We start from the raw sequence: 25,547 nt of genomic DNA, 5'->3' as shown, positions 1-25,547 counted from the left end.
TGAATAAAAATGAATGAACTAAATATTTAAAGTATTTAAGGACATTTTTCATGTGACATTCAAATGACTACATAGAAATGCTATCACCATAAACATATTTTCTGCAGACTTTTACACAAACATCTGTCCTTATTCTATAATATTTTATCATAACGTAGGTGTTTTGTATAACATTTACGTTCTCCTTAGATGAATTTCAGATAAAAATATATCCTCAAATATTGCTTTATTTGATAAATGTAAAAAAAAAAATCTAAAGCCCCCATTCCCAGAAATTGCTTAAACACTGTAACTTCAGTGTTTGTAGATTTAAACTTGCAGCACCAACTTTCTGCTTAACTTCTCATTGAGTAATGAAGCTTGCTTGTTTCTTCCTCCATCTTCTGCTGCTGAATTGCTATGGAGTTAGTTTTATTGTCTATGGGTATTCAGAGGTCTATTAAATACTGTGAAATGGTGGGTTAAGCGAGTGTACCAAATAAATCTAAGCAGATTGTTGTTCGAATGTATTCTAAATAGTTTATCCTGCTTGCAAGGGTTAAAACTGTACATAAAAACAAAAAAAAAGAAAAATGAAATTCCTCGTGGAAAGAACCTTTGTCATAATTGCAGTCATTTCATAGTTAATTAACATAACATTCAAACAATGATATAATCAGATCACGTCATTGATTGGAGTGAAATTACACACACACACAAAAAAAGAAATTAAAAGTGTGAGCATTAATGTACCTTATTTAAAAAAAAAAAAATCTGTGAGATTGATTTACTCTCTTCCCCAAAAAGTAAGTAATCTCCTCATGCCTGTTATTATCTTCTGATTAACTATGCAGTGCCACCTGGTGTGCAGATGGGAGGACTATTACACATCAAGAGCTCTGTTCACACCCACCCACACAGATATAAACCTACATGGCAAAAAGTGAACAGATGTTCATTTTGCTTGTGCTATAGGAAAAAATTGTGCATCTTACTCCTGATTCATAAACTAAATTTGGAGGACATGAAATCTGCATATGGGGCCCGTAGGCCCATGGCCAGCACAGACATTTATGGAGGAAATATGTCATGTTCAAAATAGTTCTTATTTCAGGTTGTGAACAGACTTTTATTTGCTTGCTTCTCTGCTTTTGTTTTACCTTGTATTTCTGAGTTTTCTTTTTCTTTTCACTTACGATTTTGCTTACCTTCTCCAAAGGAGGAGTTTAGAGGCAGAGTTATTTGAGAACATATCCAGGATTTATCTGCTAGTTGGTTGCTTTTCAGAATTGATTTGTGCTCCTTGGTGTTGGTGATGTTGTGGGAGGCTGTTAGACCCCTTGGTGAAGAGCTGTTTGTCTCAGTGGTAAATGGCAGTGCACCTTAGTGGAAGATAGAGCTTTAGGACAGGCATTGGGCAGCTGTAGGCTCTTAGGATCAACAGCTCTGTTGTTGGTGGTTTTTTGGTGTTGTTTTATATTATTTTATAATTTCATAAATATTTTAACACTTTATAGGTTATATAGGACGGAAGCCAAAGCCAAAAGACAACTACTAAGGGAGAAAAATAATACCTTGGAACGTACTGCAGGAAAGAATGGTGTTGCTGAAAACATGATCAACTAGATACTTAAAATAAATGTGTGCCTGGCTTAGTTTCAGGGTTTATTTCATTGCCCCGTGTAGACAAGGGAGATGACTTTAAGAATCTTGCAAACAAAGTGCTTTTCACCAAGGATTTTAAATAGTGGTCCATCTGAGACCACTATTAAAGGCTATTAAAAGGCCATTAACAATAACCTTTTAAGTATTGGTATCCATATACAGTTGAAGATATCAAAGGCTACAGAACCAGGAAAAACACTGTAAATGATATTTTTATTGTTGAAAAACAACATATTCAAATTCATGTATCTGTGAAAAGCTGTGGACCTTTGGTATTAGAAATAATGAGAATGAAGTAATCAAGATGAGTCATATAGTCAGAGTACTTTGAAGAGTTTGAAGAAAAGCAGTGGTGAAGAGCAGTGGCAGGATCTGGGCAAAGCTAATTCAAAATATTTCGTAATTGCCTTACAGCACCTTGACTAATATTAAAATTAAATTTTAAAAATGTTTTTAAAATAAAGATTTCATGGGAAGGCCAGTGATAGATGTGTTGCACTTTGTACAAAACAGGATCAAAATTTCACATTGAACTGCAATTGCCTGGAGTGAAGTCCCAAGGAAGACGGTCTGCACAAGTCTGTGCAGTCAAGTACAGGAGTTGTTTATAATCTGCCTCCTGGAGAGCCTTAGCTCATGGCTCACAGCTTGGAGAATAAATGCCTTCTTCTTTAACACTACATTTCTTCATTCATGTCCCACGTGAATAATATTCTAAATGAATTGTACAATCAGTTGGTTCTAATACAAAACTTGTTTGTCTTTATTCTATTATCTTCTGCTACTCTTTAATCTAAAAAGCATTGTTACTAAAAACCAAGTATTTCTATTAAAAGAGGAACTCCTTGAAAGAACCTGTTCTTACATGCTATAGCAGGAATTTGAAGTTGTTGTTATTCCTGATGCAGCATCTTTCCTGGAGACCAACCATGTACCTCAATCCAAGAATTTTTATGCTTGAGGCATTTTTTTTCTACTATTGCCATTTGCAGTAAGCTGTTATTTCAGCTCTTTAGTCCTTGGTACTGCTCTGGATATTGGTGGAATATTCCTATATACACATTGGAAGCACTAGGCAGTTGAAAGCTTTTAGGGCTAAGATTCACAAAACAGCTTATTTATTATTAATAGTCTTAGGACACTTTCAAAAAATACTAATAATCTGCCCTTGGGCATCCTTATGATATTCGCTCGTAAATTACACAGATTTTTGCACTCTTACTTACTTATCTTTCCTACCAAAACACTGCTTAGCATAATAACCTCTCCTGCATATGTTTTACAAAACACTCTCCTGTCTTTTTCCATGATGCTGGACAGTCTGCTTGAAGAGTTTCTTATCTAAATATAAAGACAATATTATTTTGATTTTTATTGTTTTAGGAGTAGTTAATTTTTTCATATTTTAGCAGATTATGTTATCTAACATTATTTAGCACTTTTTTATTAAAGCATATATTTTTAGGCATTTTTATGTTTGAAGGGTATAAAAAAAAGAAAAATGGTGATGCTATATAGTATATTTTCCTATTTTAATGTTAGACACTTGAATGCTTTGCACCTAAAGAAAAGAGTTTTGCTTGTTTGCCTGTTGTTTCCAGAAGTTCACTCCACGACTCAGTTGCTTTCATCTTTTAGATGTGCAAATATGTATTATGCTGCCAGCTTTTTACTTGCACATTAATATTGAGACACAGAATGAACAATCTTCTCAAGTGCAGTTTGTGAGTTGGTCCATATTATTTACTTTAGCTGAGCTCTCCTTTTTTTGGTGAAAAGTGTTATGTGGTGTAATGCAATCAGACACTTTTTGAAACATTGTTCTACCTAATTATGGAGGACTGCCATAATATAAAATCTAAATAAAAGGTTTAGAAATTCCTTACTTTCCTTCATCTTGTTTGCAAAAGATGAAACACTGGTTAGTAAAACTAGGTTGTTGCATTTAATTATTTTTTGTTTTTAAAGATTATACACAAACAGAGTATCACAATCTCACTTACTTAGTGCCAGTTATTGGTGAGAAGATGACAAGAATTTTTTTGTGTTAATGAATAAAGTTTCAGTCAGTCTTCCTGTCATATTTATGTCTCATAAATATAATGTTCCTGAATTCGTATTCCTTTCACTGCCCACTCAACATGGGGTGTATCTCCTTGTTGAGTTGAATTGACAAAGTTAAGACAAAACTGGATTTGTGCTGTGGATTTGTAGAACAAGTTGAAAGATGTTGGAGGTTGGTTTAGATCTCGCTCTGCCACGTCTCTCCTTCACGAGAGCGGTGCCTTGGCAGTCAGTGCTGGGCAAGGCTCAGGGCTTCCATCTGATCCTGTGCTTCTCAGTCACCTGCTTCCCTCTTCATCAGTGCTCAGCAGTCAGGCCCTTGTTGGTTTAGGAGCAGTTTGATACAATGGAAGGCAGTTCCCTCATTTTGGGGGAAAACCCTGGCGCTGCTTGGGGCCAGTTTTGGTTCTTCATTTAACTTGGAGCACGCTCAACTGGTGATTCTGTTTCTGGGTGGGATTCAGATCTTGTCATGGCCTGCAGTGTGTGCCCAACGATTCCCTCACTCCTCCCTTCAAACTCAGCATATGAAAAGCTTTCCTCTTCCAGAAGCACTTGTGAGTTTATTGTCCAATACAGTAGCCTCCACCATCATGGAAAGGCACATCCTCTGCCCTTCCTAGCTTTAAGGCCATGGACATTTTTAAAGGGAACAAATATCTGAGAAAAAAAATTGTACATGTGCACTCTAATAAGTAATCTTTAACCAAGATTATGTAAATGTTAATGTTAAATTAACATTATGTTAATTTGTTAAATGCTAAATTAACTTGTAAATGTTTGTGCTGCTGTGTCTCTGCTTTTGCATATATGCAGGTTGTTCAGGCTTTTGAACCACTTGCTATGGCCATGATACTTGAAAGTTGTTTTTTTATTATTCTAATATGTACTTTTCAGATAGACCACTCATATGATTGCTTTTAGTATAAAATTTAAAATAACTAACTATGCAAATTATTAACTATGCAAATGCATATACTTAAGAATACAAAATGAAAGGCTAAGAGGCATACAAATATTTCTCTGGGTTTATCTAATATGTTGGTGTATTCTATAGATTTGAGATCAACTTTGTCATTCCTTGTGCATAAAGTCACAAATATAGTCTTCTGTGTGCATTTTATAGTATCAAATCATATTAAAAATTTGACACTTGATGATGCCATAATATGTGGAGTACATATATAGTAATTAAGACTGACTTTGTACTGTTAGAGTTTTCAGTGTGTTAATGCTAAATTTACTGTAGTTTTATAAAAATTGTTTATAAGATTAAAACACAGAAATAAGCACACTAAGTACCTAGAGTGTTTGGAGAATGCTAGTACAAATTTCATGTTTATCTAACAGAGGAAATTATTTTCCAAATGTTGTCCTTGACACTGTTTTTTTGGATATCCTTGGGCTATTGTTCATTAATTTATGCTAAAAATGTACTGAGATGAATATGAATCATTAGAGGTAGTGAAAATGCATTCAACAGATAGTGTGATAACTCAATATTCTCTCAAATGATCTTTAGTGATCAGTTTCATAGAATAAAAAGGAAGAGTAATAAAAACTTAAAGATCAGCAGATTTCAGCCAATTAATCTTTAATGTTAATATTGCCACTGTATTTAAATGGTAGTCACCCAGTAGAAACTTGCAGTGTATTACTACATTTCTAAGAGTTGTCAAGGTTTTATTTGTTACTGTTCCATTGATGTAATGGGAGATGGTGTAACTCACTTGAGATTTCATAGGATTATTTTTGTTAGAAATGATTCTTTGTTTCATTGTGAACATTGATAATAGATATTTATTTGGGTGTGGTACATATGTTTAAATAGATTCTAATACTTCAGTAGGTAGTGGAGTGTGAGTACCTGATTGTTATTTAAATTGAAATTAGATTATTAACCATTATTAAAAATAATAGCTAAATAATACAATACTTATAGCTTTTTCTCTAATACACTGGGTTTTTAAAATGAGAACAGGGCTATCTTCCAAAGGAAACAGTTATTCTAATTCTATAGATAGCCTGTTGCTTAGTAGTTAGACATTGGAAATATCACAATTCATTATTTCAATATCCAAGTGACTTAGACATGATTGCATTTCTGTTTGTTGGTAAGCACAGGCTTGATGTTTCTATTATGGCCCAGCACAAATCTTTTGTAGGTGAAAAATGATGGCCAAATTTTTATCTGTGAGAAGTTTATGACCCTGAGATTGGCTCAGTTGGTTGGAGTATGGTGGTAATAACATCGAGTTTGTGGCTCAAGCCTTTAATGGGTCATTCACTTAAGAGTTGGACTTGATGATCCTTGTGGGTCCCTTCCACCTCAGCATATTCTGTGACGTGGAAATATTTAGGTTTTGTTAAAATGTACCGAGTTAGATAAGTCTCTTCAAAACAAAAAACTGTTCTTAAAAACAGTTTGGTTGCTTTGGGCAACCAAATAGCTGCTGTTTATATTTTTTATTGCTTGTCTACTTACACTCAAAGTTTGAGTTCTTGACTGAATGAAGGCTCTTGCAGAAAGAAATTTGCAGTTAGGGGAGATAGAGTGACCATTCTGTGCATGAAGCATGAAGTGCTTGGTTGTGGTCTCTGTACTAATCACTGGGGTAAAGTTCCTGCCTGATTTCTTTCTGTTGTAGCTGCTTGATAGAAAATCTTGGTGTTAATTTGCATTAAAAAACCAATTTCTCCTTGCAGTAGATAGAATCTGAAGAAATCACCCCTAATTGTTACAATCTATGCCTTCTTTGTGCAGAGTTTTTTCTGGAAATCCCAACAAAACTAAATAAAGTTCTGAAATCCTAGCACTTTTTAAACTGTATGGACATAAGAGTCTTAATACAACCTCTTCATTGACAAGTTGGTTTCTTATTTTTCAGATGCAAATATGAGCCTTTACATGTGCTGAATGTGCCCTTTATTGTATTGAGGCATAGAAAATAGACATTGTAGCTCAGTCACTTCTGTAGACCTGCCAAGAATGGAATGTGTTTAATCAGCCTTGGAGGGTGAATAATCCTAGATACAAGCATCCTGTTCAATGTTCATTCAGAAAGATGTAGAATATGCAAACAAAATGTTTAGTTAAAGGAGAATTGAGTGAATTGCTGCTGTGGCAGGAGATAGTAGTGGTTTTTCACCTGAAGCACTCTCATTGCCTTTAATTTTTCACTTGGTTAGTAACAAAAATATGAATGATGCACAGCACAGTAGATCACTGGGAGGAAGCAGTGTGATGTGATGGTCTGCTGAGGGTGAGACTTGGGCTCTGGTTATTGGTGTCCTGACTGAGTTAATTCTTCTTTAAAATCATGTTGGAAGACTGAAATGAAGCACTAAAAGGACTGGGAAAGTGCTCAGAACTGTAAAATGCTGTGGGGAAGCCATACTGTGTTCTTGCTGGCAAATGTTCAGGCTGTTGCTTGAAGGTACAGAAATCTTCATTCCTAAGCATTTGCAGTTGTGTGGCTTACCCAATTTCATTTCTATTCCATCATTTTGAAAAAGATGTGTAACCAACAATAGAGCAGATGAAATAATGCAGATTTTATTAGGCATTATTGGCATGAATCCAGCAATATATCAATGATCACAGGGAAGTTGAATTTTTTTTATCAGATAACTTCTTACGTTCAAACATTTTCTTTAGATTTTCTCCTGCAGGATTACGCTGCTAAGGATGTATTGTGTCCTACATAATGTTTTCTGAAGTGAAATTTTAATAATTTATCAAAAATGAAATGTATCTTGCATAGTGCCTAATATATATTTATTTCAACCTTTCAGATATGAAACAATCTAGACCAGAAATAGTTTGCTTACATGGTTATATTTTACTTAGATGTTGGAAAAGAGCTTTGAAGACAATTTGATTGCATTTGTGTTGCCAAATTGAAGAGCAGTCTGACTTTGTTTCCTTCGGTTCTTAAAGAAAAAATGCTTCTGCTTGTGTAACACTCCTTCTAAAATTCCATGTAGTAGGATCTGCCATGCAGTAGGTATTTCTAATAAGCATGCAGTAGTAGAAGGGTCAGGGACTAACCAGTGAATAAAAGTCAAAACTCAAAATGAGGTGCCTTTCCTGTTTAGCACTGGGCAGTGATAGATACTGATAATGTTTGATTAATGAGCAGCAGACTTGCACTGGGTGGAAACATCTGTAAGAAATGATTTATTATTTCTAAGGTATTGGAAGCTTACTGTATCTTGTAGATTCAACTGTGTGTGCCTGAATAAAATAAATGAGATGCAACATGTGAAAAATGAAAACACATTACTTGTAAAGGATATGTCACAAGCAGGGTATTTTTGTTCAAGTACACTTTGTCACTTTGGGGATTTTTAATGTTGTTCTGAATACAAATCATTTAACTGGCTCATAAAATCAACCTAGTTGGAATTCTTGCATCTATCATTGAGACAGAAATGAGGGTTAAACTTAATATGCTGGAACATCCCTTATATTTTTACATTTGGTATTATACACAGCTGTTCCAGCTGTACATGTGAACAAAAAGAATTCTCCTAGCAATATAATAGGAGTGAAAAAATGTATTGATGAAATTTTAACATTGAAATTAGCAAAATTAATTCATTTGTAGCATCATTAAAAGGTAGTGTCATTAAAGTTGGTTAAATTTTCTATAAATACGTTTATGAAACAATGTCTGATTCTCTTCTCCCTACTCAAGCTGTTTGAATATGAACAGTGGTTTGGAGATTTTACTTTTGTGTACTTGCCATGTAGTCTTGTAGTTGCTGGGTAGTCCTTTAGGCTGCCTTTGGTTTATAAAGTGACCTTATTCAGTGCTGCATGTCCGTGGCTGTCAGTCCAGTGTCAGGTCCCAGGGTTGTGTTTGGAGCTGCCGTGGGCCTGGGAGCACAGAGAGCTAATGATGCTGCAGACTCACCTCCCTCAAACTGCACTCAGTGTTCAGACAAGCTGGAGTGCCCTGACTCCAGGATTAGAGAAAAATGCCTTTTCTCTAGTTTTGGAAATAGGAAAGGTGGGGCAGTGGAAATGTAGTCTGCTCTTCAAATTTCTCCTCTTATGCTGAGTCAGTGACTGTGAAACACTTCTCTGTGGTGGATAATGTTTGGAAATTGTGATATATGCTGTTCCATAAATCTATTATGTGTATTTACCTTATCCACTTTCTTACTTTGCTGTTCTAATTCAGTAGACAGCTAAAATATTTTTCTTCTTGGGATTCATCACTGATTATTTATATAAATGCCTGTCAAAAAATACATGTTTTTATGTTGAGCAAAAAAAGTATAACCCGATAAAGGTCTTAATAAAGGTGTGCCAAATTTTGGTAAAATTGTTTGATACACTGCAATGTCCCTTGAACCTGAATTCACAGTGATTTGTGTGTGTAATTCAGTACTGAATGCAAAAAACATACTTAGTTACTTAGGGTCAAAATTGTTTATCAGAAGTTTTGTTTACGATTTTTTTTGGTAGATTTGATTCATAGCATTCGACCTGTTCTTCATCTTGTTTTAATCTCACAGGGTCCAATATAGTGGGAGTTAAAGAGTAGAAAAAAACATCTTTATCTTCAATTCTTTTTCATATTATATCTGAAATAGAAAGAAAAGGAAATTAATCTTGTCCTTGGACTGTGCCTCCAGCTAGTTCTTTAGAGTCCTTAGGTAATGTCATGGCTTTGAGTTAGAAGGTTCTCTTGTTCATGGAGAGGGTGGCTCATCCTCTCATCAGACCCTAGAAGTTACTTTCCTAAGATGTACTAGACAGTTAAAGTTTTTATGAAAGTGGAGAGCATCAGGTTTTACTGTCACTGGATTTCATAAAACAGAGCTCCAGCAGTGACAGCTCCCTCTCTTTAATGTGGAAACCACAAATTGACTACATTAAAGGAGTGACCTTTCAACCTACAGACTGAGAGGAGTTAGAGCAGCTTGCCAGCTATGAGGTCTTGGTAGCATCTCTGCAGCAGGTGTTGGCCTAGGGAACTCTGACCACTCTCAGGATCCTGACCCATTTGTATTTACAGATGGAGAGGGGGAAAAAAACCACCAAAATCCAAAACAATCAAACCTAAAGAAGTAGATAACTAGAATTTATAGTGTTGCTACATGGACATTGCAATAATTTAGTGTAGCAGCCAAACTGAAACTTCAGAAGCAAAAGCTGTCAAAAGCTTTGTTAATGTGATAATTTCTGCACTGAAGAATCTGGATCCAGATTCTTTGGTCAGCCAGCTAAGTCTATAAGCAGTGAAGCATGGAAGAGGTCAGATCTGCTGCAAGCCTATTTGCAGGCTTCTTTTGTGAAAAGTGTGCAGAAGGCCAAGCATAGTATTTTCCCCTTTCCTTGCTGTCCACCAATTTCACAAGAAAATCATAGTACACCTTTAGTTAATACTTTTCACTTAGTTTTTCACTGTTTTGTTTAGTGATTACTTGCATCTTCTGAATTAAACTGGCTCACTGTGCTGCAGATGACCTCTAAAATGCCACTGAATTAAGGTTATGGTAAAGGATGGAACTGTTTGATGCAGTCACATTTTTACATGCAACGTGTTGGTTTTTTTCCATCATTTTTCTTTAATATCTTATTAAAAACTTGTACAGTGAAATCTGTGCAAGCTTTTCATCTGTATTGTTACACAATATTTACAGCAAGTTTGATGCCCGGCCCTTTGTATATATGCAGAAATAGAAAATGGAAAAGGAAAACCTTTTCCTTGTAGTTCTGAGCAGGAACCACACAAAATACACTATCACTGCTCTCAGAGTACCAGAACTGTGACACTACTACCTCTTGGTGTATCACCTTTTCTAAGCACTAAATACAACTATTTGATCGTTCCTATATTGTGGCGTAGACTTTTTCTTAAAGGCACAAGATAACTTTAATGGTTGTGGCAAGCAAAAAGCAAGACAACTCGAAGTTGAAGAGACAAGTTAGTTTATTCTCTAGTTGTAAGTCTGGAAATTCAGTTTTTGTTGCTAAAACTCTGCAGATAACAAAATTTGTCCCAAGACTGACTTCTGGTTAGGTGGCTTAAAAGATGAAGCAGGAGAACAGGAAAAGAAAAGCCTGGTTTAAGCAAATTTATGCTTGCTTGATATAACTAGCAGACCAAAGAGCCACTTGACATCCTCTCTCCAGTTTAAAAAATGGATTACCATTTCTCATGTATGTGTGCATCTGTGAACATGTTGGAAGAGGACTCTGTCAAGGACTGGTCCAGCTGCTGTTTCATTTGTATCAGTGCAGAAGGGAAAGGAACAGCATCACATGTAGGTAAGGGTTTGAATCCATGATTTAAGTTCCATGTGTTTTGCATACAACAAGCACAGCTCACTAGTCAAGGCAGGTTTTCTGGTACATACTTAAAATCATTTTGAAAATCTGTAGTAGAACATATTGGAGCTGTATTTTAGTTAAAGAATAGTAGGGCCTGGTTGCATAACAAATGCAGTGTCTGCAAAGGAAAATTTTTATACAAGGACAAAACAGTATTCTTAAATTTTTAGATTATTTTTCACTATTTAAAAAATAAAGTTCATAAACTGATTCCTGTATCTAAAAACGTGTCATTTGGATTTGTTTTATGGTGCCTCTTGAAGTTTCTAGCACTGTAGAATCTATATATATGTTTTATTGGCATTTTAAAATTTGTAAACAGATTCAGGAGTAAGTGCTTCAAATGTGCATGGAAACGAGTGATTAAATGTAAGGATCCCTCCTTAAGTCAGGAGTTATTCACAAAGTAAGTAGTATTCACAGATGTTGAAATACATTTTGCAGTCATCTCAGTGGCTGTATTACCTCCCAGGGGTATACAAAAGTCCTGTTCTCAAGCCACTGTTGTTTTGAAAAGACACTGATTTGGGGTCCTTCAGCTGTCATTGTCTTCCAGCACAGTGAAACTTCCATAATAAACTACCATATGCAAGAATTATGAACTAATGCTGCAAGATAAAGTTCATTATTCCATTGAGCACTTTTAAAATCCTGTGATATCTTTGCTTGTGTTCTTCAGCTGGGAAGGAAGTGTATCTATAACAGTATGACTAATTGTCTTTACATGCATTTATCACTAAATAAACTTCACACAAGACAGCAAGATTGTTTACTTAAGCAGTATAATACTGGGAATGGAAGATAGCTCTAGAACATAGGATTACATTGCCAGAATGGCACTATTTATTAAGCTATGATAACGCTAATGTTCTTTTTGATGTATAGCATGTGTGACTTCAGCTGAACTTGTAGAGAGCCTTAAGGATGTTTCATTGAACATTTAGTATGGCAGCAAGCCAGAATACATTTAGCCTAAACCCAGATGACAGGTTGGTAATGAGGTAGTGATTGATGACCACTGCTTCCATATGAAAACCTGCTTGATATGCTGGGGGGGAAATGCATTGCTAGCTCTTTTTATTTCATTCTGTCTGTATTAGTTATTCTTACTATAGAGGAGTAGCATTGGCTGCTGGTTATTCAATCCTGGTTTCACTTTTGGATGACAACTCAGTACTCAGCTGCGATTGTAGAAGCACAGCCCGATGGCTACATTTATATGTATTTCAAATCCTAATTTCAATGGATTTTTATTGTCAAAAATAACTGCAATTATATCACTTATGAAACAGCCTATATTATTTCCTGCCTCTGTGATTTTACAAGTCTTTATGATTCACCTTCTGTGCCATCTAAGTGGCATTGCTTTCCCTTCTAATATAAAAAGAGAAACTTGGCCCAAAGATTGTAACACATGGGTCAGGCAAACAAGCCTAAACAAAAGATTGGTGATTATTTTGCCTAGTCCTGTAGACCACTTCCGTGTAAAGACACTGCACTGCTTATTCAGATGAGGAGCAAACTGTGGTTCTGTGCACTAAGGGTGTTTAAGGCATGTCCTTCAGCCAGATTCCAGCCTGATGTCTGGATTAACAGTAAGAGTTAGAGGAGGCAGCAGGGGCCTGTAGAGGTTATATCCATTGCTGTACCCAGTCAGACAGAGTGGATATTAGATGTCCCCAAAGCTGGAGGATAACTAATGGGATCACATTAAGGCCTGGTTAGAAATCACCCAGGGATGCAGCAAAGGGCACTAGGGCAGCATAAATATATAATGTCAAAAGAGACTCATTATTAGTGTTTTCCCAGGCAGAAGTGATTTTTGGTCATGAAAGGGTGAGGAAGCTTGTCACCCTAACCAGAGTGACATCGCAGTTTCACAGAGCAAAAATATGAGCACAAAAATTGTGATCAGTGATAGAATCAAAAGCCAGAATAAGGAGGTTGTGAAGCAGGGCTGGGGCAGTTTCCATTCTTCTCCTGCTGCTTCCAGAGATGTAAGGGAAGTTTTCATACCCTCTGGGGGTGAAGTGACTGACTTTTCAGTAAGGAACAAGTGCAATATTAAAATGGCAGATTTGTGGGGTGAACATGCCTTGGACCCAAATGAGGGAGTGGGTCCAGGAGCATGCAAAGTAAGATCTAAAGTAATCAGTAATCTAAAGTAATCTGTTGGTGAAAGAGAGAGTTCTTGTGGAATTGCAGTAATCTACAGACACAAAGGAAAGGGATAGTCGGTCCTGGTGTCAGGGGAAAGGACGGTCACAGCACAGGGCTGCATTCAGATATGCCCAGCAAAGTTCATCTCTATATGCACTCATGGAAAATGATTATGACAGGAATCGTCACCTGGTCTATCTAGGTAATTTAATTTCCACAAAATTAACATTATTTTTCTTACTAAACCATACCCCTCTGATGTTTTCTGACTTCTGGCTTTCGCTTTTACACTTACTTGCAATCTTTTTTACAAAACTGTTTATTGCCTAGTAAGTTCTTTGAGGAACACTGGTCTTCTTTTTCTGTTTGGAAGGTACCCACATCCCACATGTTCAGTACCAGAAATTAATACCTTTTAATTGAAATGTCATTCATTTGAACTTTCTATTCTTTTGGCACTTCCATTCCTAAATTCCTGTGTATAGCTGTAGCATCCCTAGGCAGGCGTCCTGTGAGCTGCAGAATTTGTCAATTCAAGTTTGAGTTAAAAAACTGCTTTCTTTCGAATGTTTTGAGTGAGTTTGTCAAATGTTCACACCTATAAACTGTCCCTAATTGAGACAACTGCATTTTGTTGTTCACTGACCAGTGACAAGATGGAGCAGGTCCATTGATTTTTACCCTCTTCCTCGAAAGACCTTAGTTTTAACAAGTAGTGGCAAGTGAGGACATAGTCTTTCAGTGGAGATTAATGGCCATATGGTGTTGTTGCTTATACACTGGAAAGCTTAGTTATTTACTGTAAAATCTGACTCAAAATTCTATACGCAAATCAGAAACTCCTACTTGGTTTGTTTCCATAACAACACACAAAACAACATCAATCACTTATAGTAGAACTCCACACTCCATAATTAGAGATGCACTTTTAAGAAGTGTGGGAGGAGTTCTGTAAAGTGTTTTTATGTTAAAAACAACATTAAGCCTTGTTCTCACAAAAGCTTATGCACAAACTTCACTTAGTGGAATGTAATTAATTCCACTGGCATTTATGGCTACATCTCCACAACTCTGATGCAGTGTCTGGAGTGACTACGCATGCCCTGCTCTGTTGTGTCTGAAAGACTGAAGTATGAGCAAGGTTTCTGTGAAGGCAAACATGCCTTCTGTGTAGGGAGCAGATGTGGGGTTTACTCCAACAGTGTCAGCTGACCACGTCACCCTACCCCGCATGGGTTGCAGTATGAGAGTCAATGCTTGCAGCACAACGCCCTGTAATATTGGAGGAAAGTGATATCAAGAAAAAACTGCTTAAAGCACTTTATGTAGAAAAAAAAAAAGATAAAATTTGCTGTGCCTCTTCTTAATATAGAATTTAAGCCAATGGGACATTATCATATATGGTATTTTTTCGTAGTATCAGGAGTATTCATACCTGATATGGTGGAGAATACTCTGCACTGTCTTCACTATTGCAGTCAAGGACAGGTGCTGCCATATAAAGCTGTTACAACATCGTAACACCTTCAGGGAGGCAGTCCCACAGCCCCACTGATGCCTTGCAGTCATCTACAGATTGGAACAGTTCAGAATAATCAAATGCAAAGCATTACTTCTCCACTCTACTTATCACGTAGCTAGAAAATGGGGAGGGTTGTGTGTATTTGCATTTTTTGTGTCGTTTGGTAGTGTTTGGGGGCTTTTGTTTTGTCATGTTTTTTTTTAAATAATGTGAATTTTCACATTATCTATATTTTAGAGAACCAACAAAACACACTTTAAGTTCTCCTGGCATTTTTGAGGCAATAACTAAGTCGTAAGAAAACATTTTCTCTAAAGCATCTTGTAGCTGACAAATCCCTGGGCCCTTAGGCAAGCTGTGTTTGAGTCTTGTTGCTTTCAGCTACTCCAGAGACAACACGTTGTGTGTGCCTGGGAAGGAAAGGTTGAAGGGGAAAACCCTGAACAAAATGAGGGACAGTTAAAAAAAATAGTAGATAAATGGGAAAGAAGACAATAGTAGAGAAATAGGAGACAAGAATTTCTGTAATTAAATGGAACTGAAAAAATTAAGGAAATAGAAAACATAGAATACATAAACTGTGGAAAAAAGGCAAATTGGGGAAATAAAAGCAGAAAGGCATGAAATTATCCATAAAAATCATAAAAATGGGAAGGATTCAAATAAAACAGAAGCTCATATAGCTGTTCTGGCCACATTTTCAAGTTTTCTTCCTTTGATAACCTCAATATCAGCTTTCTTTTTAAAGAAAAAGAACAGCTTAATGGAATACATGTTCTACTGAGTTTTGATCCTTTCTGTCCTTCATAAAATATTAATTGTTATGTATACCAAATAAGTAAGATCTAAAAGTTAAAAAAAAGGTATTTACATGAGAACTTCTCCCGACTGGTCAGCTGTACTAAGTTAAAAGATGGGGAAATGTGTATATTCTGAGGATTTTTGCACCAGTTTTGATTGTTTTCTTATTCATCTCAAAGAAGAAGCATATTGTTATGTCAGTGAATATATTATGGGATATTTAAAAAAAAACATAATTAAATCACAGCTAAGGTTTCCAGGTGACAGGTAGAAGAAGCTATATAATTAGACATGTCCAAAAAGAGTCAAAGAGTGGAAAGTAGTAATCCTGAAGGAAGTTTGCCATTGTCTGTGCTGACACCGAATGACCATCTCATTCAAATGTGCACTTCATTAAAGAGTCACCTCCTGCTTGGCTCCTGCAGCTGAGCTCTTACTACTCTGTGTGGAGTCGGTGGAAACAGGGAGACTTTTAATTAAGTGTGAATTTTGATTTGCTCTCTGAATATCCCTTTAGCAGCATATTATTTCTTGGTTTATAATATTAGCAATCACATGTTTTTCCTAAAGACAAAGGTAGTAGCTGCCCACTGACATGTGTGAATCTTTCTACCTGTGTCAAGCCTGTACAGGCTACTGGCAAAATAACTATGATGTGACACAGTCTGTAGATGCAATCCATCTCCTTAAAGCAAGGAAGGGAAAGCAGTTGCAAAAATAAGTATTTTACAGTAATTAATAGATGTCAGGGGTTCAATTCCTGTCTCTAGTAATTGAGGAGCTCTCCCAGTTCCACAAGGCATTTCCAAGACCATGGAGAGTGGCCTTACAAGGACATTGCTCCCTTCTCTCAGCACCTTGGCTGATTCCTGTGTGGGACATGGGTGGTCTGGGTTCCTCCAGCACTCCAGTTGCAAGCAGGATGAATGTTCAGACAATGCTTGCACTGGCATGGTTGGAGGCAGGAGGTAGTCTGCATGCTTCCCACACCATAAAAGTTCTAGCTTGAACATCCACCCTTGGAGCCTTTTAAAATCCTGTTTTGTGAATTGCCCAAGAGCCATCACAACCTTGCTTTTATTGTATGGTCCTCAGCAAATCACTTAAATTTCTTTGCACATCTGTAAAATGGAGGGATAAATGTTGATCTCCTGTCTGGGTCCTGGATATTTTGAGGATTGACTGTTTGTGTAGCACCTTGCAAATAGAAAGTGCTACAAACAGTAAGTGCTATTTGTTACTCTTGGTATCAAAATAACTTATGCAGCCAAGCGTAGAGTATGGCTTGCTGTCTGCCTACCTGATTTGCATTCCTACATGCAGTGAAAATAAGAAGGTGTTGCTGTGATATCAATACCTGCATTTTATAAATTTCGTGATTCTGTTGTATGGTCAGAAATTCTGCATTATATCTGCTATACATTTAATTACAAGGCTTCAGAAATTTTAAATATTATATTTTCTTCATTTTTTCTTCAATGTCACAACAGCATTCCATTTATGGCATCTTTCTCATAGCTTCATTTGCTGAATATGTAGTTCTATTAACTTCTTCCCAGGTGTTTAGTTGGATGTATGATTTGCCCTTTATTAATAAATGTTCCCCCATTCTGTACAATTTATGTAATTAGGAATTTTGGTTTCAGCCCGGTGTTCTAAACTATCTGTGTAAATGATTGAATGAATAAATAAGTAAATACCGAAGTGTAAATAAAAGGCACCCCTATGGTGCCTCAATAATAATACCTTTTTATTTTGCAAAGGCTGTATTTAGAAACTGTTTCACTTCTTGCCCCTTCAACAGTTTTTTAGTCAGATATTCTGAAATGTAGCTTAATTCATTATTTTTTCCTGAGCTACGAGTCTCTGAAAATGGCTTTTTTCTTTTCTGTTAAGTTGATGATAAAGATGAGCAAGGAAAAAAAAAAGTTGTCTGATATATAAATTCATATCTGCTCAGCATTTAATTTCAGGCTCAGGACTTATTCTAATTGTAATCCCTTCCTCCAAAAATTGGAGGGCATGAGCTTTTGGAAAAAAGTGTACTTAAAGATATGGAGCTGTATCTGTGCATATGCTTGGTGACATGATTGTCAGTGCAGGGTTAATGAACTTTCATCCCACATGCATACCTTCAACATGCAGATTTGATTTTTCATTTGAATGCATAAGTGAATACTTGTTTTCTATTTATATGTATACTATAATCAGAAATAAAGAATGCAGAATGAGAGGTAGACTTTGTTTTAGCAGATGATTCTGTTTATCTGAGTCCCTCTCCTTTCACACAACTGTTGTTGTTGCTAAGGTTAATTAAAGTCATTCTATGCCTAATTTTATATGTAAAGCAAAACTAATTTATAATTTAAAATACTTGTGCTAAAGGATTGGTTCCATATAACTGATTTGGTTATGCTGTACTTCTGAAAGATAATTTTATCAATAGGGCAGTGGATGCACAAATCAAGTTTTTCCATCTATGTTGTGGAATTTTTGCATGGACTTTAAGGAAGCTCCAGCATTGACCAGTAGCAGTTGTAACCTGTTATAAAATGACATGAGAGATAGAATTACTGTTGTTAAATGTTGCAAACATCCATAACTGTACATAGTGATATTTGAGTTGTTTTTAAATGCTAACAACTGAAATCATCTGTGAATGGAGGAAAATTGTATTCAGTTTTTGATTTAAAGTTCTTGTCCTTATCCTGCCCTCTGATTTTACAAGATTATTGAGTCATTTTGTTGAATGAAGCGAGCCCAGTTCCATCATTCACTCAGAAAGGGACTGTGAGTAGCAAGATGTGCTTTCTGCAAAAACATATGCAGGGTACTAATTAGAAGGGTGGAAGAAGGTTTTGCAGAGAAGACATTTCAGAAATTAGCTCTTGACCCTTGTGTGAGATCTGTGTTTTCTAGTTTTCCATGTCTGAGCTTTGTTTGTTTGTAGCATGGGTGGAGGAAGAAGGGCTCTGATTCCTGATCCACTGCCACTGGCTCGCACAGCTCTGTGACTGATAGAAACACACCATGTTGAATTTCTCTGTTCTGTGACTGTCCTGTGCCCTGATAGGGAATACTTCTCGTTTGCCTAACTGTAGTAGTAGATTTTTTTAAACCCCAGATGAAAAATGCAGAAATCTTTCCGTGGCTTAAGACCTCAACCAGGGCATATTTCGTAGAATTGTAAAATAATTGGAAGGGACCTTGGGCGATTGTCTAGTGTATCCCCCTAGCTCAAAGCAGGGTCAGCTGGAGCAGGTTGCCTAGGACCATATCCAGTCTTAAACATCTCTGAATACATAAGAATGCTTGCTCTGAAAGCCTCCTGGCACTCCTGAGGTTCTTTTCCTCTGCATCAGTAATGTACAGATGTACAGATCTTTTGGCAGACAAGGGATGGGTCCCAAAGGCGCTCAGGCCCAAATCAATCAGAGTATTTAGGTGCACACCTAGGAAGGGGTTTGTTTGAAGTACTGTTCTCAGTTTGGTCTGTAACACCTGTCACTGTGTTAATGTCATATTTCTGCAGGGAAACTTCTTTCAAAACTTGATTTTGTTGTGAGTGCTTTCACAAATGTATCTGACTTTCACTGCCCAACTTGCCTACAAATCCCTGCTGGGATTTTCTTCTGGCACTTGGGTAGTCACAGAAAACTTCCAATTATGTTTCTAAATGGGTTTCTGTGTTCAAAAATTTTTGTACTAATGTGAAAGTAATCAAGTTTATTATCTTTTGATCTTCTGTGTATTTTCATTTCAACTCTAAACAACATGTTATCTGTGGTTGCATTTTATAATTGCGTATAATTATGTAATTATATCAATTTTTTACTGTTATCAGAAGCTTTTAAAAAGAGTTTGGTGCTTTTTAAAAATTCAGTTTTACTATTATAATATTACACTGATGAGTTGTTTCTCCTTCCTGCTTTTCACGGACAATATTTCTGGTAAAGCAGATGTAGATAGAATGTAGCAATTTTTTAGCATAAAGAAATTGGATATAATATCTGCTTTCTCAATATATTGATTAGCCCAGGAAAGTTCGATAGCTAACTGAGGGTTTCCAAACTGTCAAAATATTCAGTGACAAGTTGATGTTGACATAATTGAAGTTGAATGTATAAATTTTGTCTTAGTGATCTAGAAATCAATACATTTTAATACTGACTTTGTTCTGGGCTGGATCCAAAGCACAGTGAAGGGCCTGATGCTGTGTAAAACTAAACTTTTTCTTTCATTGTGCAGCTCTCAGCCATTTCAGATAATAGTGAGAATATAAAGTAGGTAGGTCTAATTATGGACAGAGAGCAAAAGGTTTCTTGACAGTGTGCAGAGATTAATTAGTGTAAAAAAATAGTGGAATATTTATAATTAGCTTAGTCTGTGCTTATATGTTGTCATTATAGCATATCCTCAAAGCCTTTGACAGTTTTGAACAAAAGTTACCTTTTAGTTCAAAACACAACAGCAAATCCATATAATTCCATAGACCCCCATATAGTCTTTGTTTGAATGAGCCTGTTTTTGTGACTCTCACAGAAATCTATTTTTAGTTTTCTTCTGATGGGTTAATAGAAAAGCTGCATTTACTAGAACTGCCAAAATCTACGTTTGACAAGAAATTAAATCTGTTTTAAAAAGAAAGAATAGCACAAGCTGCATCTTAGATTTATGCTAGTGCCATTGAATTTAGGCTCTTGAAAACAATTTTAAGAGCAGATTTTACACACAACAGAAACCTGTAAGCAAATTGAAAGTGCTGGTTAGGATTCATAGAGGAACAAAATGCATACTTCATCTCTGACATAATTTATCTTGAGGTTTATGAAATAATTTTTCATCGGATTATAATATTTAAAGTAATTAAAGATACAATTTGCTATTTAATAAACAATGTGTTTTATAACTTCATTAAAGATGCTGCCTTTCTTAATTGTAATGGTCCAAAAGGTTGTCAGTTAACTGTACATTAACTGCAGAGATAATAATGATTTTATATGTTAATAATTTTTAAATTAATAACTCATGTAGTTTTTCAGCCACACAGGGAAAATAATTTACATTCTTAAAGCTTACTTTGGTATTAACCACTTTACTTGGGGAGAGTGGATATCCTTATATAAAATGTTCATTTGTTTTACATTAGCACTAATGCAAGCATGTAGGACCCACTGGTGTGAAAGGATTAAAAGCAGCAGCATTAGACAAGCATGAACATTTCAGAGAGAAATCCTTGTTAGAGGGACCTATTGGGACTGTGTAACTTGATTTTCTATTTATTGATCTTGTTTTTGCTACCATTTAAAACTCTGTTTGGAGAGAATCTTCCTATTGTATTGTATTGTAGTACTGCAAATACAAAAGTGTGCACCAAGCAGACATTAAGGATTCATGCTCACTCCCAGGTAGATTTGTGTGCCTTCGTTGACTTTAGCATGGGTTGGATGCCTTTTTAGAGGAAACATAAGCTTCCTGCTTCCTGCAGGTAATTTGAGAAGTCTCATTTTAACTTTCTGACATCTCTGTCATAGACATCTCTTCATGGACTGAAAAGGGACATGCAGTCCCACCTCAGTGGTGCTTTATCACAAAAACTTTTTGCTTACGATAAGTATAAATTTCCCATTTTGAATGTTTTACTTCTCCACCAAGAGAATAAGTTTAAGAGGAGGAGAAAGCTTCTGTGCATGCCTGTGCAGGTATCTGCACCTACAAACCAAGTAACCTGACCCATGATCTTCGTGACCATGTTTCACTTCATATTCCCGACTGCTGGTCATCCAGAAGGCATTTGGAGATGTGCACCACCATTTCTCTGGCTGTTTTCTAGATAGTAGCCTGCCTTACAGCATCTTAGGTTCAACTGCATTGTATTTTTGACCTGAAGTCTCAGATTTAATGCCCTGTCATCAGTATGGAAAATGCCCAAGGAAAATGCAAGCACTTGATGAAAATGGTATAATTAGTTAATAAAGACACTCTGTCTTTAAGTAAAATTTTATATGAAATGACACATATGCTGTTCTTGAGAAAGGATTTCAGGTTTAGTTAATAGATTAAAAAAGCTCTGGACAACTCATGAGTCCTTCCTGTCATTTGCCCTCACTCAGAACAGTATTTGGTCAAAGCATGAACTTGCTAAATTATTTCCAGTATGGAAAAGTATGAAGGGGTAGCTATGGAGTAGCTTTAACGTTTCTGAGCTGATCTACCTGTGTAGGAGAGTATCAGTTTAACAGGATATTTACATGGAACTCCTTGCTGCAGCTGCTTTTAAAAGGAAAGGCAGATAAATATGTGCTTAATGATAAGGACATTGATGTGTAAGGGGTAAATGACCTGAATGAGAATGCTCATTGACCCTCCAGCATGTTACAAGAATGTCATATTTGTTGCAGGGTATTCTGTACTGACAGTGTGTGACAATCTAAGATAAAGCCTCTGATGACACATACTTATTATTCACCTGCAATTATAAAACTCTGTGTGCTTTTTTTTCATAATTCATAGTGAACACTGGAGCATAATCATGTCTCTTCAGAATGTTGCTTTAAAGAAATGAGTAAGAAAATCTTCTCAAATGTTTTGATAGATGATTCATGGCACTGGAGCTGCTGATGAGGAGCCAATATAGCCAAGTCTATAAATATGCAGTTACGAGAACTCTGGAAACATGAATTCTGGTAGTGTGACAGATTCAAAAAGCACTTTTTCTGCTGGAGTAGGTTTCTAAAGTTGCTCTCTTCCTGTTCTACATTCAGATGCCATTGTCTAATTAGGCTAATTGGCTGGCAAATTTGCCAGCTTTTAAATAAAATTAGTTTGGAGGTGAGAGAACAAATACCATCAGAAACCTGATTTATTCTTTCTTTCCATAATAATTGTTTCTTTTTAACTGAGCAGAGCTTGGCTTTATTCTAGGAAATTTCTGTTTAATTTACTATATGTGACATGTTTCCAGAAGAAATGAATATTGGCAGCCTATTACTAAATCTTTAAGCAAAGTAATCATAACGGAGAGACTGACCTCCACCTTGCCTGGCAGTAATGGATAAAGCTCTAGCAGATAACAGTTACCTGATGTTATTCTAACAAATTCAGCTTGCCTTAAGTCAGTACATGTGCGTTTTCCTGTGTTTCTCATTGCTTCTAGAGATCCAAAATACACTGAGGGTAATGAGAATGAATGATAGCTTAGATGTGTTCTTTCCTTGAAACTGCTGGTTGTATTAAATCCACAGCTCCTGTGCAGACCTACAAATCTATAACATCCGTTTCAGATGAATTTGGAAACAAGGGGCTGCGTTCTTTTATTCTTGGTGCAGAGATTAAAATTGATCACAGCGGACACAAGGGAGATTTGAGTATCACAGCTCAATGTGGTTAACTGGGATAGTGCATGGCTCCTGTGCTCCTTAACTGTGCACATACAGGTTACGAATATTATTGATTGCAAGGGTCAGGGGAGGCTGCAGGGAGGTTATGTTGCATGATGCTATTTGATAATTTTTAAGGGACAAGAGCTATGAACTCTCATAGCATCTAGGACAGGTACAGTTTAAACCTGACAAATGGAGATTTATGTTTGTGTGAGCTGGCAAAGCCCTTCAGGTAGAAATAATAAATGAAAATTTGATAGGATGGGGTTTTGTTTATCATAGGTCAAATATTGTGCTGTAGAAAAAGAGAGAAAAAGAGATTTAACTATTACCTTTTCATCAGAATGCACTGATTATAGGTTTTCAGTTGTAGATCCGTGCTGCAGGGTAATGAATAATGTTTAGAAGTCTTTTCTTGAGGCATCATTTTAAAATATATATAGAGATGTTTTACCTGAAGTGATTAAAAAATGCAGTGTAGGCAAATGATACAGTGGTAATTACTGAATGTATTTTATAGTATCTTTTTGTTCTTTCGTGCAGACAAAACCAGTATATAAATATGCTAAGATTTAAGATGAGACATTATAATACTTATAAAAGAACTGGGAAAAAATGTTTGTTTCCTATATTGAAATTTCACATAATGTACTAATTATTCATTAGCTTTAGAAAGACTTTGCTGAATTACTTTGATGACTTCTACATATGAAAAAAAAAGATGAATTCTTGTAATGTTTTAAAAATAAGAATGATCAGAAAGTCTTGTATTTTCCAAATATTACTTAGCATGTGGGATTTCTTCCTGAAGGAGTGACTTTTTACAAATATTTCATATTGATCCAGTTACACGGAGTGCAAAGCTGTGATTGACTCAGCCTGCTGTTTCAGAGTCACGATATTGGAACAGAATGGGAGCTGTGGAAGTAGTGTGCAGCTGAGGATAGTTGTGGGTTTAAGACAAATGGCTGTAGTTAGATATTTCTATTATTCTTTTCTGCTCTCTTCTATCAAATTTATAAAAATCAGTGTTTGGAATTGCAACACAGATACCACCTATTGGCTATTATATTCCTAATATATCAAAAGCACAGGATAATTTTAGGTAGTATAAGCTGATGTTGTCTCAGTGTACCTCATTTCACCTTCCTTGCTTTACAGTGCCTGAGGTCTGACAAAGGTGTTATTCCAGAATAATAATGACTTAATTACTCCTCATATATTTCTACAGGATGAATTTGCTGCCTTTGATGGTTTTTTTTCAGCTGTTGCTTTGTGATAGCGTAGAGGCTTAGTATTTATTTTTCTTCATGATGCCAACTAAGTATTTGTGTTTTTTTCTTTGTGAATATTTATCATCCGTTTTGCTCTCATTTTATCCATTCCCTGTGTATTTATTGTATGTAGCCTCTATTGATCCAGCTTTTCAACGTTTTTTTTTCCCATGTTTTGAAATGAAAAATTAATATGAAGAGATCTTTTCTATGCTAACATTTGGTTTTGCCTTTATACATTTTCATTTGCTTAGATTATTTCAATATACCAGCATGACTGCTTATAAACAGGGCATATTAGACAGTTAAGTTCTAATGAGTCTGCTTGGGGAAAGTTATTATTTCCATTGCAAACAGGTATGGTAGTATTTTCTGCTTTCTCTTCAGGAGTCTGTTACTCCCAGTCTCACAATTCAGTTTATTTTGCTTTCACTTCCACGTATTTGGATTTTCTGTATTGGATAAATCACTTTCCAGTGACACAGAGTTTCTGAGATGATAGATTTTTTTTGTGTCCTTCATGTAACTGATAGGCAGTCCCTGAGGAGGTGATCTTGCCTTGGGGCCTCTCAGCACTGTTTGCTGAACACGAGGAAGTGCTGGGACCAGTTTCTGTTCCTCAGAGTGGTGCAGTGTCACACTGGCAAATATTATCTGGCTGCTGTCTGGAGCAAACGCAGCCCCCCACAGCACAGCCTTTCCTTTGGCAGGTTACTGCTAGGAAAAAACTTGTAAAAGGAGGAGGGAAATGAGCTGACAACATTAGCATGTCAGATCTGAAACTTCAGCCTTCCTGGTTCAAGAATGCTCCTGAAAAATGACAGCTCAAGTCTGTGGTGGAGAGTGACCAAATTCCAGTCAGGATAAAATCCAGTTTAGCTCTGTTTTAAGCAGACTGGAGCAAGCTCTGCTCCTGGGTGGAATGATACATTCTTGTGGTAGAGATGGATGGGACTCAGACTGCTAAATGCATTTTCGCTAGTGACCTTTTCAAATTTGTCGCCAGTATAATAAATGTTGCCAAGATGACTTAAGAAAGGTTTGCAGCAATATTCCACTTTATTTTTTACAGCAGATGTTTCTTCAGTTACTCTGTATTACAATTTACAGAACTCTTATGTTCTACAAATCAAGATTCATAGCAAAGTGTTTCAGTGCTTTAAGTCCTGCAATAAACAACACCAGGCAGAACAGAACCAGAGGGAAGGTAAGCAGACGCCTGCATTCATCCTTCTCTGTGGTAGCGTTTGCTTCATAGTGAATTTCACATTTCAGCAAGTTCATTCACCAGGGCTACCAGCTAACTTCCTAACGTCCTCAACTTGATTACTTCAAACATGGGGAACATTAAG

General features: G+C 36.3%; 1 protein-coding gene across 2 annotated transcripts in view; it reads left to right on the top strand.

Moving 5' to 3' along the window:
* DPYD (dihydropyrimidine dehydrogenase) overlaps positions 1–25,547 on the top strand; it is a 337,856-nt gene that overhangs the window by 124,107 nt on the left and 188,202 nt on the right. The gene's annotated exons all lie outside the window — the stretch shown is intronic.

Source organism: Sturnus vulgaris, chromosome 9 (genome assembly GCF_052056855.1).
Source record: "Sturnus vulgaris isolate bStuVul1 chromosome 9, bStuVul1.hap1, whole genome shotgun sequence".
Taxonomy (NCBI): domain Eukaryota; kingdom Metazoa; phylum Chordata; class Aves; order Passeriformes; family Sturnidae; genus Sturnus; species Sturnus vulgaris.
The sequence above is the reverse complement of the archived record's forward strand: the minus strand, read 5'-3'. Positions and strand labels throughout refer to the sequence as shown.